The sequence below is a fragment of the Balaenoptera physalus genome (assembly GCF_965194825.1).
Source record: "Balaenoptera physalus genome assembly, chromosome: 20".
Taxonomy (NCBI): Eukaryota; Metazoa; Chordata; class Mammalia; order Artiodactyla; family Balaenopteridae; genus Balaenoptera; species Balaenoptera physalus.
In genome coordinates, this window is record NC_138901.1 from 18,127,621 (window position 1) to 18,145,872 (window position 18,252).

General features: G+C 54.3%; 1 protein-coding gene across 2 annotated transcripts in view; it reads left to right on the forward strand.

Moving 5' to 3' along the window:
• Window positions 1-18,252, forward strand: part of ARHGAP23 (Rho GTPase activating protein 23) — an 81,907-nt gene that overhangs the window by 11,197 nt on the left and 52,458 nt on the right. The gene's annotated exons all lie outside the window — the stretch shown is intronic.

An 18,252-nucleotide genomic window follows, 5' to 3' on the forward strand; every position in this document is an offset into this window, starting at 1 on the left:
TGGGCTGTGGCTTGGTTCATTGGTGTTTTCCTTCCAAAGGGGCATCAGCCCTGCTCTATTGGCTGCAGGGGTTCAAAGGTGAGATATTGGCTTGGTCAGGGATTTGGACAAAGCCTGGTTTTAATTATCCTGCTCTCTCTCCCTCCCCAGAGAAAGCCATGAATAGGGCCTGTGGGAGCTGGCTCTGCCTTTCCCCTAGTACCCTCCACCCCCTTCAAACAACCCGCCTTTAGATCCAGGCCTCCCTCTTTCATGTGAAATTGTGCCAGCTCGTCAGCAGGGCAGTGCCAGTCAGTACCAGGCAGGCGTCTCCTCTTCACTGCCTCAGTGGGACGACAGGCTGGGATGGCCTTGGGACTGGACTCTGGGGGCGAGTTTAAAGCTCTATGGGGGTGGAGTGTATTCATCATCTATCAGAGTGGGTCAGGACCAGAGGGGTCACCTTTTTTTTTTTTGGCTGTGTTCGGTCTTCGTTTCTGTGCGAGGGCTTTCTCTGGTTGCGGCGAGCAAGGGCCACTCTTCATCGCGGTGCGCAGGCCTCTCACTATCACGGCCTCTCTTGTTGCGGAGCACAGGCTCCAGACGCGCAGGCTCAGTCGTTGTGGCTCACGGGCCCAGTTGCTCCGCGGCATGTGGGATCTTCCCAGACCAGGGCTCGAACCCGTGTGCCCTGCATTGGCAGGCAGATTCTCAACCGCTGCGCCACCAGGAAAGCCCCAGAGGGGTCATCTTGTCCAACAGTGGGGAACCTGAGGTCAGATAGGCCGGGAGTGGTGGACATGAACCCAGGGGTTCTGACTCCTGGGCTCCCAGGCCATGCCTTTCCCCACACAGTTCTGTCCCGGGTGCCGCCCTCCAGTGCAGGGTTCTGAGACTAGGCCCCAGGAAGGGAAAAGGAGGGCAGGGAGGAGCAGGGACAAGTGGACAATGTGTCCCGTTCATCTCTGTGTCCCCAGTGGCCAGCACAGTGCCTGGCACAGAGCGGCCCTCCATAAATGTTTGTGAAGTGCAGGCCGGGAGCAGCCCCTCCCCTGGCCTCGTGGGTGCCCCGTGCCCAGCTCTGCCCCAGCATTGTGATGTTTGGTCTACACATCAGTCTCCCCTGCCGGACTGGGAAAATAATCATAGCAACTACTTCCACAGTGCTGACCACTGGGTACATTATTCCTATCCATTTGACAGATGAAGAAACTGGCACAAAGAATTATGTGGCTTCCTGAGGTCACACAGCTAGTAAGTGGCAGAGCTAGGGAGTTGACTGTGATTATTCCAAGCAGCCCCAGAGGTGTCATGTTTATCTTGGTACCACAGAGCCTGGTATGCAGCCAGTACTCCGAGAATGTTTGTTGACTGACTGACTCACTGACTCACTGACAGTGTATGGAAAAATCACAGAATCCTGTAATCCTTTGGAAGTAGCTGGGTTGGAGTCTTGGGAAAGTAGCCTAGAGGAGCATCGTTTTGTTATCTATGCCAGGAGTGCCTGAGCCAAACCTAGAGAGGAAAGGAAAGCTCACCCTGGGGAATTCCCTGGCAGTCCAGTGGTTAGGACTCCGTGCCCTCACAGCAGGGGGCACGGGTTCCATCCCTGATGGGGGAATTAAGATCCTGCAAGCCCCGCCTGGTGTGGCCAAAAAAACCCCACGCCCTATCAGTACTGCCCTCCAAGGCTTAACAACAGCCACTGGGGCCCCTCAGCTTTCTGACTTCTCTCTTGCTCCCACTCCCTCCCTTCCTCCTGCAGAGTTCCAAGGGAATGGCGCTGAGCAATGGGCAGGTGGGAAAAGACTACAGGCTGGATTAAAGATGTCTGTTCCTTTTTCATCTCTGTGGCCCTGAAATGTTCAGCCCAATGCATCACCTTTGTGGAAGATTCTGTGCCTTTCAAGTTGGAGGGTGGATGGAGTGTCAGGTTTGGGACAGGGCCTGTCATAGTTATCAATTCTCCATCTCTCACCTCCAGTCCTAAACCTGAGTCCCAAGGTCACCTCCTCCAACCTCCTCCAACCTGCGTACACCCAAGGCTGGTGACCTCTTCCCCTCTGACTCTCCCTGCTTCCCACTGGCTGGGTCTGTCACTATCCCCAGGCCACACTTCATCTGCTGACAAAGGCTGGTGGGAGCTAACTAGGAAAAAAGAAGTGTGGTGGGTGTGGTCTGCCTTCTCGTATTGACAAGCAACCTCGGGGGAGATGAGAGGCCCAGGCCTGGCACGGCCCCTGGTACACTGGGAGGCACATTGGGTGTCTAGGCCCTGCCTTCAGCCTGAGGGGGTTCACATTTCAGCTTTACCCCTTATTCACTATGTGACCTTGACCAAGTTACTTAGTTAGTTGTTTTTAGCCTCCATTTTCTCATCCCTGAAATAATCCCTCAAAATTGTTGAGAGGATTAAATGAGGTAATACAGGTAAACTGGCTGACATTTGGTAATCTCAACTATTAGCAGCAACTGGATGGAAATGAGAACAACACAATTTGGGCTCAATAAATAAAGAGAACCCTTCATGGTCGGAGTAATCTGAAGAGCTGTCCCTGGAGGTAATGAGGCCCCTGTCAGTGGAGGTGAGCAAGCACAGACTAGACTAGAGAGAATTCAGGCGTTGGGTGAGGGGTTGACAGAGAAAACCTTAAGGACCCTGCTTTGGGATCAGCACCATGTGGTAGGAAATTAGAGGAGCAGGCGAGACCTGGTTCCCGCTGTTGGGAACTGGGGAGCGGAGTGAGAGGTTGGCTGCTGTGGTTTGGGCTAGGAGGCTCCTCTGAGGAGAGGGAGTCCTGAGAGGCTGCCTGGAGGAGGCCTGGAAGGATGGGCATGGTTCTGATGGGTGGGAGAAGCGGGGAGGCCACTGCAGGCCAGGAAGGGCTTGGTGGCTGAGGGGCGGTGTGGTGCCTGGACCACTGGCTCTGAAGTCAGCCCAAGGCTGCCTCCACATCCTGGCTGCTCAAAGGGGTTGGGTGTATGGTGGGGGTGGGGAACTGGTAGCTCCCTGACCCCCCACCCCCCAGACTCTCCTGGACGAGGGGCCAGGGCTACTCCCTGTGGCAAAGAGCCGGGGCCTGTAAGGAACGGAACTGTGGAAAGAAAGACTTCTTATGCCCAGTGCATTTGGGGGCGTCTGGGGGTCGGGGGAACAGTGGGGCCTTTGTCCCCAGCCACCGGGAATCTGGCCGAGCAGCCAGCCCTGGGTCTGGCTGGGCCCTCGGCAGGCAGGTCCTCTTTGAAGTGACCCTTTCAAAGCTCAGCCTGAATCCCTGCGAGGAGAGAACTTGGGGCGGAGCGTGGGGATGACTGAGACCCACAAGCCAAGGATGGAAACAGACCCAGGACTGGCCCCTTTGGCGGGAGGGCTGGGGGGAGGTGTGTGGGCCGGAGGAATGTGGTCAGGCTAGGGGGACATGTGGGAGCCATGTGGGAGGACAACCACTCCAGGGTCTTGGCCCCCAAGTGAGGGTTAATTAGGGAAGGACAGAGTTCATTTTGGCCTGGTTTCCAACAGTCCCTAGCTTGACTTCTCTCTGACTCTGGGCTCCTAAATCTGCAGCTTTTTCCTTTGTAATTTCCTCAGAGAGTGTGAGAGCTCCTTGGAGAGAATTGGGTGTAGACGCAGGACTTAGAGGCCTCGGTAGGAGGGAAGGGTGGAGATCTGGGCTAGCCTGAGAGCCCGGAAAGGCTGGAAGGGGACGCTGCAGTGCAGACCCCTACCCTCCACCACAGAGTTTCCACCATTCTCCAAAAGAGAGCGAGGGAGTGGGGAGAGACGCCCCCGAGAAAGGGAACATCTTTGTAAGCTTTAGCTGGACAGATATTAGAGACCCACCCCCCCCCCCCGCCTCCCCACTTGGCTCAAAGGGAAACTGAGGCCTAGAGAAAGGCCAAGGCCAAGAGATTAGAAGCAGAGGGGAAGGGACAAGCAAAAGTGGGAGGAAGAGGGAGGTTGGACACCAGGCGAGAAGTGGGTTCAGGCTGCTGAGTTCTAATCCGAGGGTAGTGGAGAAGTGCCCATGGTCTCTCCAGCCCTGACCTGCTGTGATTCCATGAACCGGGGGAAAGGAAGGGGCAAGTTTCTGTTGGCAGTTTTTTTGGACTGAGTAGTGGACCGTGAAGCCTTCGGCAGCCCAGGTGAGACCCCTACCCCACCCTGAGGCTGTTTTCTGGTTCATGCCCCGCATCCCCATCTTCCCCTGGCGCCTCAGCACTCTCTGTACTTGGGAAGATTCTTCCAAATCTCCCTTTCCTCTTCCGAGGGTGTGGCCCCCTGGTTCCTCCCCAAGAGAGGGAGGAGGGAGCTGAGTACCCCAGGCCGTGACTGGGGGCTGTGGGCAGTTCTGGTACTTTCCTGTATCTTGCACTGGCATCTGAAGAGCTGAGCTTCTAATGAAGCCTTGGCACCGTGCCCCACCTCTGCCCTGCAGCACCTGGTGGGGGTGAGGGGATAAGGGGGCAGCTGAGGTTGGACCCAAAGCCCAGGAGGGGGTGGGATGTCTGCAAGAGGGGAAAGTGGGAGTCAGGAAATGGGGGTCACACAACAAGGCCAGGACTGCTGGTGGGATGAGAAACAGGGCCCTCTTCCTTTCGAACTGGGACCTTTTCCTCCTCCAGTGGCTCCCAGGTGCTATGGTCCCCACAGTGCTAGGGAAAGCATTATCCGAGACTGGGTGTGGCCCAGGGCTCTGAGGACATTCCCAGGCCTGGCTTGCATGAGAGTGTCCCTCTCCCTAATTATAGCCTGGGGCAGGAGAAGCCCTGACTCCAGAAACTGGAGGCTCAGTGCCTGGGAAAATCAGGCAGCGGCTAGATTTTCATGCAAACCACACTTTGTTCATTTGGTGACCATTTCCTCTGTGCCCTCTGGGTTCCAGGCTCTCTCTGTGGGTCTTGGGACCTGGGTGGATATGACACAGTCCTGCCCTCAAGGGGTTCCTTGTCTGCTTTTCTCACCACCCAAAAGCTCCACTAAGATTTTTTCAGGGGTTCTGAGATGTGCATCTACAGTGTCTGCCAGTCCAGAACACCCCTTGCCACCCCCCAAAATATTATCATAAAAATTGGCCTGATCTAACTGGGGAGACAGACCCAGTTAGACAGACCCTGTCTTCACTGTGACATCATTTGAGTGTGATTGAAGTCACAAAAGTGGTAACAGGAGCTTACAGATGGAAACAGTGTCACTGGGGAGAATTGCTATAGGGATTGGTTAAAAACCAGTTGGTGATATGATTAATCTCCTTTCTCTCATCTCCTGTTTCCAAACAACAGTTAAGCTGAGGATTCTTTATCGAAACTTCTTTTGATCAATTTTCAAGGACCATCATGAAGTGGTTGTACATTTACTGATATAAGAACCAAGACCCTGAGAGGCTAAATTACTCCACCAAAGGTCACCCAGCATCCGAATTTAAATCTGGGTCTTTCTGAATCCTAACTAAGGCTATCCTGTGTCACGGCTACATTCCCTGACAAGGAAGAGCCTGGGAGCACAGCTGCCACCCTGGGAAAGTGGACCCTTCCCCCTGCCCCCAGCTGAGCCTTGAAATCCAAGTAGGGGTTGGCCTAATGAGGGAAAGGTGGTGGATGCAGGCAGCACAATTATGTTCTGCTTCTTCGTGACTCTGCTTGCACAGGGATTTTCCCTATGCCTCCCTGGAGTCTGGGTTTGCTTACGAGTGGTGTGGAGGACCCCATGGCTCTGTCACTAAACACGGGCTGAGTCCCTGCCTCCTCTAGAGATGCTCCAGCTCTGAGGGGAAGAAGACTTTACCAAGGAGGTGAGGCTTGCCAAGGCTTGAAAGATGCCTGCTGGGATCAGTGGGGTGGTGGAGAAGGGAGAGCAGGGCATTCCAGGCAGAAGGACCCAGCATGAGCAAAGGCAAGGAGGTGTGAAACAGCCTGGCCTCTTGTGGGGTCAATGAGAGCAAGACTGAGAGTAGAGAGATGAGATTGTCAAGGCCAATGAGGGCCAGATCCTGTCCCTCTCCTCCGTCATCATGGCGGATCCTTCATGCCATACTAAGGAACTTGACTTGCTCTCGTAGATACTGTGGAGCCATGGAAAGGTGTCAGGAAGTGGAGGCAGCAGACCAGCTGAGAGATGATGAGGGCTGAACGTGGAATTGGAGATGGAGAGGAGAGGATAGGAATGGGATGCATCACCCTCTTCCCCTCCCCAGAAGCTTCCGTGCCATCTCTTCCCCTTGTCTGATATAGCCTTCCCTGCCTTCTCCATTTCGCAGACTTCTATTTATCCTTCAATGCTCAGTTCAAATATCCTTCTCTGTAAATCTGCCACCCCTCCCCCCACCAGCCACCAATTCCTCGAATATATGGGGATTTCCTCCTCTGGGGACTAGACTTTAAGCCCCATCAGGGTAGGGACTTTTGTCTTGTTCGCTGCTCTATCTCCAGCTTCTAGACCAGGCCAAGTTGAATGAATATTGTTGACTGATGAACTGAAAGTTTCCATAGCACTTCGTACAGCCTTGTGAAAACCCCATGACAATAATAGGAGTATTGGTTGAAACTAACATTTATTGAACATTTCAGAGCCAGGCACTGCTGTGCTGAGCACTTTATACACACTAGCTCTTTAATCTGCACAACAACCTCATGGAGAATAGATTATCTCTATTTTATAAATGCAGAAACAGAAGCTCAGAGAGGTTAGTAACTAGTCCAAAAGGATACACAGCTAGGAAGTGGGATTCAAGTTGGGATTCAAAACCAGATTCCTCTGAATCCTGTTTAGGAATGCTTAAACATTACGCTCTGCAGCCTTTTAATTTTGTCTCATGTTTGTTTCTTCATAAAATCTCATGTTTTTTTTATTAATGAAAAAAAATCCTTTGTGGACTACTGAACTAAGATTTGTTGAACAACTTCTGTGTGCTAGGCACTCCACACTAAGCCCTCTCAAGGACCCCATTTACAACTGAGGAGACTTGAGAGGAAAGAGACTTGACTGGGATCACACAGCTGGGACCTGATCTTACAACTCTTTGACGCTTCGCCCTCCGGGACACCTAGTCAATAGTGCCAGAACGAAAGAAATAGGAGCCGGGCTCTGAGATTGACTGACTTGTTTGGGGGCACACAAGGGGCTGGACTGGTCCAGGGAAGTGCTCCCCACTTCCGTCACTGATGAAGAAAGGGGATCCAGAGGCAGGGATGGAACTGTTGTAATTTCCCAAGTGCCCAGCTGTCTGTCAGACACGTGAGCTCCAGGGAGGAGAGGCTGACCTGGCGCTGGGGTGGGCGGGGATGGTATCACAGCAGCAGAGCCGTACCAGGACCTTGACAGAACAGGGTGAGAGGCCTCCAGAGGCTGCACATGTCAGTGCGACTTCAGCCAAGGGGTGACCCGAAGGACCGCTCGGGAACCGCGGCTGCCCGGGTGGAAGCCGGTGTGAGCAGGGGCCCTGCCCGGGTCTAGTGCCCCTTAGGACCACCTTCCCGGAAGGACAGAGACCCACCAATCAGATAAGCCAGCTGCTCTCTATTTGCATGTCATCTGCATGACCACACCTCTTCGCTCCTGCCACTCAGCCTCCGCCTCCAAGAGTGCCTCCTTGGCCTCCGCCCCATTTCAGGACCCTGTTTAGGGCTGGCGTGGGAGGGCTGGGCTGGGGGGCTGCGGGGCGTGAAGGGCAGACCTGGGCGGCCAGCCTGGCCGCCCTATTCATAGCTCAGGGGCTGGCGTAGTTCGCATATTTGGCGTTACTCTCGTCTGGCTGGCCTGCGGCTGCCGCCCCTCCGCGCTCCTCCCTCCCTCCTCTTTCCTCCCCTCTTCGCTCCTCCCTCTGTCTCCTCTCCCACCTTCGATCTCTGCCAATTTTTCTGAAATCTAGGGTTGGCCGAACCCACAGGAGGAAACTGAGGCCTAGGGAGGGGGCGTGTCTTTCGGCCGGGCCTCAAGGGAGAAACTGGTAGTAATGAGGCGTATAATGAGGTGGCTGAGAGCCTGGGCTCTGCCGGCAGACAGACCTGAGCTTGAATCTGAGCTGCCGCTAGCTGTGGCACCCTGGCAAGTTCCTTAGCTTGCAGTCCGGGAAGCTTTTCAGAAACAGTCAAGCTGAGACCTCGAGGATAAGGGATCAGTTAAGGGAAGGTGGGGGAAGGAGAGAGACAAATGTTATATTCCAGGGAGAGGGAACTGTGGATGTGGTGGACCAGCCCTGAGTGGACAAAGGCTTGGCCAGCTGAGGTGAGGGGACAGCGGACCCTGCAAAAGAGATGAAGCAGCTTTCCTTTTCTCCACACCCCTTACTCCCTTATTCCAGCACCCCCACTTTCTGGATCTGGTTCCTACTGAGGAAGGAGCGGGGGGCGGGGGGGGGTACAAAAAAAGGACAAAGATCCGAAGCAGCCTCTGCCCCAGGTAGACCTTTCCTGGGGGCAGGGGGTTTGCCAGCCATCTGCTTTCTCTGAGGAGAAGCTCATTCATTCCTGTACATTCAGAAGCAGTGTGCCGAGCACCCAGTCCGCGCCAGGTGCCACGCCAGGAGCTGTGGATTTGACTGCCAGCGAAGCAGACATGGTTCCAGCCTTCCGGAACTCACAGCCCCAGGGGGGAGATGTTGGTCAAAATAACCTCATAAATATGCAGACACCATCTCGAGAGTGCTGTGAGAGGGTGCAAAGGGACCTGACCTGGTCTGGGGGCCAGAGGAGGTGTCTCTGGGGAGTGACTTTTCTGCGGAGAACTGCAGGGTGGGTAGGAGTTAATTAGGGTGTGGGTTGGTGAGGCAGGGAGGGAGCCAGGGAAGAGAGAACAGCATTCCAGAAACAGCATGTGCAAAGGACCTGAGGCTGGAAGGCTGCCTGGTCCTCAAAGGAAATGGAAGGAGGCCAGGGTAACTGGAGCACAGAGAAAGGAGGCGTGGTGGGCGTGGAACCCAGAGGCACGTCCCCCAGGGCCTGGTGGTCATAATATTAAAACAATTAGTCTGGACTGTAAGGGGCCAGAGGAGTGATGGAGACTTGGGGTAGACTGGACATGGTGAAGTGGGTGGACTCAGGAGACATTTGGGAAGCAGAGTCCACTCTGATGGGTGGGATGTAGGGCTGGGGCCATAACCCCTCCCATTTATTGGTTCCCAGAATGCTTTCCCAGCAACTTTGTCAGGCTGCTATCCCTAGCTTCATTTTGTAGTTGAAGAAATAAGAAAACCTGTGTGACCTTGAGGTCACACAGCCAGAAAAGGACTAGGGCCAATACCATTGGCAAGTGTGACCCTTTCTCTAGATCAGCTTTTCTCGATGCTGGGCCAGTGGTCTCTCTCTCACCAGCCTTCTATCCACCACCTAGGCGCCCTGTGGGTTAGCTCAGCATTCCCTTCCTAGCACCAGACTGGGTGGGGGGCCCAAGAGGCCAAGGTGGTGTGTGGGTGTGTGTCACACTTATCCCAAGAGGCTGCTCTGCTGTTAAATGAGGTAATGCATGCGAAGTGTGGCTGGCATATAGTGAGGGCTCAACAAATATTAATTACTGCTGTGGCTGTTACAATGTCCCCAGATGCAGAGCCAGGCATATGGTAAGGGGGAGGATCTGGGGCTGAAGGCGTTGCTGTCTGTCCTCTTCTGACCACAGAGCCCAGCCCAGAAATCATCTCAGCTCCCTCACAGGCAGGAGCCAGGGGGGGTTGTTTGTCCCTGCAGAGCCACCATCCATCCCCTCCACCCTTCTAGCTGCCTCTGCAGCATCATGGGCTGGATTAGGGAGAGGTTCAGCTCTTAGGCAAGGTGAAGGGATAACCTGGGCAGGTTGAGTAGGGCCTGGGGTGGGGGTGGGGGTGGGTGGTTTCAGGGGTGGAGCTGAGAACCTCTCCCTGCAGGGAGCCCCATGTGCCCTTGGGGAGACTTTTGGCATCTGCTGAGACCTGCCCTGGGAGGGGATGACATCTCAGCTTGGCTTGGACTGAGCGATCCCCTGGAAGAAACCAGTGGGTGCACCTGTTGTCTCTGCCCAGGTGGTCAGATAACAGGAAGAACTTCCAGAGAGAGGTGTGGGGGACAATAGGAAGAGCCATGCCCAGAGTTCTCCCCCAGTCTCCTCTGAAATGAGCTGTTCAGTGTGGAGTCAAAGAATGGATACGATGATTTTGGAGAAGAGTCACTGCAGGCATTTTCTGGCCTGCGGGAATGACTGTCCCTAACATGATCTAGTCTGAAAAAGGGCTCTGGCCTCTCTCCAGGATTCCTTGACCAACCGAAGTGAGACCCTTCCTAAGGTCCCACAGTTGCTCTGTCCTTCTGCAGAAGACCCTGCTCCTCTGTAGGAGATGGGGAGGGTGACCCTGGGGCCTGGTTGGGGGCCCTCACTGAATGCAGTGGGGGAGGTGGGGTGGAAGGAATGAGGGCACCCTGCCCGCTCTGGGCTGTGAGGGAGCTAAGTGTGCCAGACCTGGGCCACCAGGGGGCTCTCCCGCACACGGGACCTGCCTGCGTCTCTGACAAGACCGTGCATCCTTCAGCGTTCAGGCATGGTTTTCCTGGAGTGTGTGCACAAGAGAGCACGCGAGAACGGGATCTTGCCTCTGTGTGCACACCCCGGTATGTGTGTATATGTTACGGGTGGTGTGTAAGCATGTGTAGGCTTGGGAAAGACGTGTGTACTGAGGTGGGGTCAGGCCTCGGGGTCAGGAACCCCATACTTAGCCTGGCTTTTGCTAGAAAAACTCTTCCAAGGTTCTGACACCTTGGAATGTGGCCTCTCAAGGGACCGTGCCTCCATCGGTCCAGCCTCCGATAGATGGTAGGTCCTCATCAATGCCCAGGACCCACTCTGTGGGAGGTTCAGACTCCCCTGGAAGCCTGAGAGCTCCCCCTGTGCTCAGACTACTAGGGCCTCAAAGATGACAGCAGGGGTTCTGAGAAGGCACAATGGACGGGGTGGGAGGGAAAGGTCCTCCCAGCAGGAGGTACGCAGCTGTCCTGGGCAATCTCTGTGGGCAGGGCCTGCTCCTGGGCCCCATTGGAAGACCCATTCATTTGTTCCATCTTCTTTCAACAATATATATTTTTTTCATTTGAATTCTGACTTTGCCATTTGTTTTGGTGTGTGGCAAAATATACGTAACTCAAAATTTATCATTTTTAAGTGTAGAGTTCAGTGGCATTAAGTACATTCACATCGTTGTGCAACCATCACCACCACATGCCTCCAAAGCTGCTTTTTTTTTTTTTTTAATTTATTTATTTTTGGCTGCATTAGGTCCTTGTTGCTGCGCGCGGGCTCCCTCCAGCCGTGGCGAGCGGGAGCCACTCTTCACCGCTGTGCGCGGGCCTCTCACTGTGGTGGCCTCTCTCGCTGCAGAGCACGGGCTCCAGGCACGCAGGCTTCAGTAGTCGTGGTTCACGGGCTCCAGAGCGCAGGCCCAGCAGTCGTGGCGCATGGGCCCAGTTGCTCCGCGGCATGTGGGATCCTCCCGGCCCAGGGCTCGAACCTGTGTCCCCTGCATTGGCAAGCGGATTCTTAACCACTGCGCCACCAGGGAAGCCCCTCCAGAACTTTTTTCATCTTCCCAAACGGAAACTCTGTACCCACTAAACCATAACTTACATTCCCCTTTCCCGCAGCCTTTGGCAACCATCATTCTATTTCCTGTCTGTATGAATCTAGGTATCACATATAAGTAGAATCATAAAATACTTGCCTTTTTGTGTCTGGCTTATTTCACTTAGCATAATGTCTTCAGGGTTCATCCATGTTGTAGCATGTGTCAGAGTTTTAAGACAATAAAATTCCATTGTATGTTTGTGCCACATTTTGTTTATCTAATTCATCTGTCTTTGGACATTTGGGTTGTTTCCACCTTTTCGCTTTTATGAATAATGCTGCTATGAACATCATTGTACAAATATCTGAGTCCCTGCTTTCTCTTCTTTTGGGTACATGGTCAGATGTGGAATTGCTGGATCATATTGTAATTCTATGTTTAATTTTTTGAGTAACCACCATACTGTTTTCCACCATTTTGCATTTCTACCAGCAAGACATGAGTTCCAATTCCTCCACATTCTCGCCGTCAGCAAATAATTTTTGAGAGCCTACTATGGACAAAGCACTCTAGCAGTACAAATACATTTCTTTACTTTTTTAAAAAAACTTATTTATTTATTTTTGGCTGCGTTGGGTCTTCGTTGCTGCGTTGGGGCTTTCTCTAGTTGTGATGACAGGGGCTACTCATCGCGGCGGCTTCTCTTGTCGCGGAGCACGGGATCTAGGCGTGCGGGCTTCAGTAGTTGTGGCCTGTGGGCTCAGCTGCTCCATGACATGTGGGATCCTCCCGGGCCAGGGTTCGAAACCGTGTCCCCTACATTGGCAGGAGGATTTTTAACCACTGTACCACCAGGGAAGCCCACAAATACATTTCTGAAAATTTAGTAGCTATTGTCCTTAGGAAGCTCTCAGTCTAATGTGGGAGACTCAGGCCAGGCCCTTGAGCAGTCTCCAATCTGAGGGGGAAAGACACAGGCCATGACCTCTGGGAGACTCTGGACTAATATGGGGCAAAAACAACAAAAACAACAATCCCGCTCTCAGGGAGCCCAATCTGATGGAGGAAGCATAACTTCTTCCTTTTGGGGAGTCCCCAGACAGGCCCAGAGGCCAGATTGGATACGTGGAGGGCATGCCTTGAGACAGTCAAGGGGCTGGTGAGTGTAGCAAATCAGGGGCTGGAGAGGGCTTGTGGTGGGCTCTAGCCCACGCTGGCCTACAGTTGCCTGGGCAATGGGCCCACTGCTTACTTTGTGGCTGGCTCCAGACTCACCCTTTTCTGCAAGTGCTCATTTCCCACCATGAGGAAAGCTACTCATCTTTAGTTTCTCCTCCCTCTGGTGTCCCTGAGGAGGGAACTGGCTCTCTTGCTGGGAGGGGGCCCTGCCAGCCTGGCACCTTTGCCATCCTCCTTGTCTGCTGGGAGCAGGTTCCATCTTGGGGTCTCATGTCACCCGCCCCTTCCTCACTCCCAAATGGCCTACTGACAGGGCTCTGGGCCTGCCGAAGTTCTGCTATGGAAGGGGGGCTCCTGATGATTCCTCCCTTCTTATTAGGGGGAGGTGGGGCACATAGGGGCCTGTAGGGGGTAGGCAGTGGGAGGTGGTGGTGATGCCCACGTGAATAGGTTCGCCTGGGTTTGTACAGACCTGCTTGAGTGTCTGCATGTGTCACTGTCTTTGTGTACATGTGGCTGAGTTGTCTGCATGTCTGAATGTGAGTGTGGTTGGGTGTGTGAGAGTGTGAATATCCAAAAGACAATGAAAACATCTTGTGTTGACCTTGAGGGCATTATGCTAAGTGAAATAAGTCAGAGAAAGACAAATACCGTATGTATGATCTCACTTATATGTGAATCTAAAAAGAACCCCCCCAAACAAAACCCCCCAAACCCCAAGCTCACAGATACAGAGAACAGACTGGTGGTTGCCAGAGTGGCGGGGGCGTGGGGTGAAATGGGTGAAGGGAGTCAAAAAGTACAAACTTCCGGTTATAAACTAAATGAGTCCTGGGGCTGTAATATACAGCATGGCAACTATAGTTAATAATAGAGTATTGCGTGTTTGGAAGTTGCTAAGAGGGTAGATCTTAAAAGATCTCATCACAAGAAAAAATTCTGTAACTAAGTATGGTGACAGATGTTTAACTAGACTTATTGTGGAGATCATTTCAATATATACATAAATATCCAATCATGCTGTACACCTGAAACTAATATAACATTACATGTCAATTATACCTCAATACAAATTTTTTTTAAAAAAGAAAACAAACAAAACTTTGCATTTATTGAACCCCTACTATATGCTCAAGACTTTCTTTAATTGACTTAATTCTCCTAAGAACCTATGAGGTGGAACTTAGTGTCATTTCCATTTCATTGGTGAGGAACTGAGGCTCAAAGAGGTTAAATAACTCACGAAAGGTCTCACAGCCAGAAAGGGGTAGAGATAGGACTCAGTCCCAGAAGTCCTGGATTCCAGAGGACCCTGGCGCCCACGTGCTAACCCCTGAGCCGTACTGCCACCGGAAGAACTAGGGGATTCTGTGCTGCTTGGGATTGTGTTGGTCCCTCCTTGATTTCTGGCATCACGAGTGCTTCCTCCTCCCTTTTCTCTCACCCTCCCCTCCCCCAGCCTTCCTTGGCTCGGGCCCAGTTTCAGGGTGGGAGAGGAGTGTCGCAACACCCTCACTCAGGGCAAGACTGGCCCTGGATGGGGAAAGCACGGGGTCTGGAGAGACCCTCTGAACCACCTGCTGCCCGCAGGCTAGACCAAGTGTGGGGTTCCGAGGTTGCCGGTGACGCGGGGTTATCTGCACTTTGAGGGTGTTGGGGAGACTCGGGCCTGCCTGGCCGGCTCCTCCGCTTGGCCTGTTGGGGCACGTCGGACTGCACACAAGTGGTGCTGGGAAACAGGCATCTGAGTGGGGCAGAAGGGTGGAGGAGGACCGAGCGGGCGGCTGCCCTTGAGCGAGGAGACTGGGGCAGGGGTCAGAGGCCCAGGCGTGGGCGGGGCGGGCATGCCTTGGGTATCGCATTGCCTGCATGCCTGGGATGGACGGGCTGGCAGGGGATTTGCTCCGTCTGTGTGTGAGGTTGTGGGGTGGGTCCCAGTTTGATGGTGTGCGATGGGTGTATGGAACCAGTCAGAGCTTTAGAAATGCCGGATGATTCTCTTGGGTTGGGGGCATTGTTTGTCCTGTGGTTTGAAGCCTGCATTCTGGGAGGAGGCACAAAGCAAGCAGAGGAAGGAAAAGCAGGCAAATTGACCCTGAGACCCCTCTCTCTCACTTCCTGAGCCACACGCCCTTCAGCGGTATCAGCTTCCCTCCTTCTCCTATCACCTGACCCTTGGGCCCCAGGATGCTCCCCTCTTCCCCAGTTTCTGGTTGTCAGGCTGGCCCCTGCAGTCTTCTGCTCCTCCAGCTCAGCCCACTCCCTGGTTCAAAGGCTTACCTGGGAGGCCCCTAACCCCACTCTCAAACAAACTGTCTGCTCCCAGAGAGAAGAGGCCCTGAACCCCTGACACAGGGGCTCCTTTGGTATGTGTATGGGGGTCTCCCTTGGTGGGGCTGAAGGCAGCTGGCTTGGGCCTGGATCTGAAACTGGGGACCCCTGAAGACTTCAGGAGCTAGGACAACACTAGTAGAACTGTAAGCGCCCTGAGGGTAAGGTCTACACTCGTCTTGTTTTTCTAAGGTGTCCCAGCCCCCAGCACAGCCCCTGGCCCACAGCAGGCACTCAAGTCGTGGTTCTTGAATAGATAAATGAGAGGATAATGGAAAGAGATCTGAGTTAGGGGTTAGAACCCTGGGATGGTCCCACCTTAGTAAAAGCAAGCCTTGAACCAGTCACTTGTCCTCTTTGAGTCTCAGTTTCTGCATCTGAGAAATGGGTGTAAAAACAATCTCAAATATCCAACTCTTAGGGTAAGGGTCAAATGAAATAAAGTGAAAGTGCTTTCAAACAGTAAAAGATGATGATCTCATGTGGAGAGAGGAAGACCGGATGCCCTCCCTTTGGGGGTGTAGTCCCCAAGCCCTCCGCGGGGACCTTCAGGAAGATAAGGTTGAATGGATTTTGCAAGCTGGTCAAACTAGAGGATTGATGGGAGGGACTGCTCAGCGGGGTAATTCCTGATTTGGGGGGAGGAAGCTGGGGAGGGTGTAGGGGAGGAGGACTCACACCAGGCAGGAAGGCTTGGAATAGAATCTCAGCTACGCCTGGTATTTCCCAGCCCTTGGCCCCCTCCCCCACTGCACTCTGGGGCCCACCCCACATTCCTTTCCCAAAGGAAATGGGGGAGGGGGCCGAGAGGCTCCCCAGGCCTGGAAGATCATTTATTCAAACTAAGTATAAGTTTCTAGGCCCTGCGGTGTGTACCTTGCTCCTGACATGCCTGTGGAGGAAGCTGGGGTGGAGTGGATGGGGTGGGGCAGGTGTGGGTTTGTGTTGGAAGAGGCTGTTACCTCCTTCGGGGGGCCTTGTCGCCCCTGCCAGATTAGAGGGCAGGAGATGGGCGTCATAGTTGGCTTATCATTTCCCAGGTCTCCACTGCCCTGGACACAGAAACCCCATACTGCTTCTCCACCTCGCCTCTCCCTGCAGTCCTCAGAACCAGCCCTCAGAACCCTCAGCAGTTTCGAGGGCGGGGGGGAGTCGATTCTTTTTTTTTTTTAATGAATTTATTTATTTTATTTTTGCTGCGCGCGGGCTTTCTCTAGTTGCGGTGAGCAGGGGCTACTCTTTGTTGAGGTGCGCGGGCTTCACATTGCGGTGGCTTCTCTTGTTGCGGAGCACGGGCTCTAGGTGCACAGGTTTCAGTAGTTGTGGCTCACGGGCTTAATTGCTCCGTGGCATGTGGGATCTTCCCTGACCAGGGCTCGAACCTGTGTCCCCTGCATTGGCAGGCAGATTCTTAACCACTGCGCCACCAGGGAAGCCCCAGGGAGGTTGATTCTTGATCCAGATACACAGCAGCACCTGTTGGCCATGAGAAGCTCCATGGGGCGTGAGAGGGGAGAGTGAGTCTTATTTCCTCACAACCAGGGACTGGACTTGCAGCAAGAGGAAAGGAAGTTAGGCAGCTGGGGGGACTAACTGGCTGCCTGCTGGGAAAGCAGGTCAGACTCTGAGTCAGGACATCCCTGTGGTCATTGCCCTCCATTTGGGGCGGCAGAGTCTGACATGGCTGAGGACATCTCGGTGGTGCTTCCAGCTGGTCTGAGGCCCTGGCCTTTGGAGGGCATGACAAGGGCAGGAATGATCCTGACCCAGAAGCCTTGGTTTTCTAGTGATGGGGGCGGGGGAGGTGCTGATGGAGATGCCAGGAGTCCCGCTCCCCTGACCGCGGTCTTTTCCCCTTGGTCCCAAGCCCTCCTGACTCAGCGCTGGTGGCAGCCTCGCTCTTCCCTTCCGGCTTCCGCCAGGGTGGGGGTGGGGGTCCAGCTCCTGCACAGGGGGCCCAGCAAGCGGCAAACAGGAAACAGGAGAACAAAACCGCTCCCTGGCCCCCACACGCCTCACCCTCACCCTTCCTCCTTCCCCCCCAACCCTGCTCCTGCCCACCCCCATGGTCCTCTATTTCTCTTCCTTCTCCCCTTGGTTTCCCCTCCTCTCTGTGCCCCTCTGTCTCTCTCCTCTACCTCCCGCCACAGGATCCTCCATCCTGGCCTGTCCTTGCTGGGGACAGCAGGTGATGGGACGAGGGAGGGAAGGGGGAGCTGACTCTTCTGCCTGGGTCTCCCTTCTGGTGGCTTCCCCCACAAGGGCCCAACCCTACGACTCTTCCTCCCCCGACTCCTAGATTTGGGAGCAGGGTTGGGCTGGATCTGCTCCCCTCTGCCCCCGGCCTCCCTTACCTGGATGCTGGCTAGAATTTAGGTATAAGATCCAAAGTTGGAATGAGGGGCTCCGGACTTGGAGTCCCAGTGCCGCCCTAACGAGCTGGGTGCTCTTGGGCTTCTGTTGTTTTCTGAAAACTGGGTCAGGGCAGTGGCCCCAGGCCCCAGGGAGTGGCTGTGCGGGGGGAGCACACGGTGAACAGTCAAGTGGGATAGAAATGGGGGTGGCCATGACACGCCTACTAGCCAAGGCCTCTGTCGGCCCCACCCGGGAAGGGGGCCTGGGAAGAGAGAGAGCCAGGAAGGGGCGGAGGGCAGGGTCTGCCATCGACTGGGGCTTCCTGTCTGACTCACATGCTAGGGGTGAGGTGGGGGCCAGCTTGGAGCCCATTGTCGGCTTGTGGTGGCCCCTCTGGGTAGAGCATAATGGGCAGGGGGTCCTGGGGAAAAGGGTCCGTCACACGCTCCCACAGGTGGTGGTGGGAAGGGTATAACGTGACTCTGAGGTGGGGTGATTATGAGAGAGCGCTGCTCTCTGAGCAGGGCAGTGTGTGTGTGTGAGACCTGAGGGGGCACGGCAGCAATGCATGGAGTGGGTGTGCTGGGTAGTGTGTGCATGTCCTCTAGTTGTGTGCCTTCGTGGGGTTTGTGGGTCTCTCTGTGGGGTGTGTGTGGAATGCATGGGTGGGCAGGTGGGGGCCTGGTGTGCTTTCAGGGGCACAGTGGGTATGCTTGCAAATGTGTCTCTGTGGGGTATGTGGGCCATTGTACCCATGGGAGGGTGTCCAAAGTGTGTGTGCATACAGAAGGATGTCCACGTGCAATGTGTATATGAGGGGAATAGTGTGTTTGTGTGTGTGTTTGTGTGGGGTATGTGGGCAGAGGGAGAGTGAGTGACTGTGTGTGTGTGG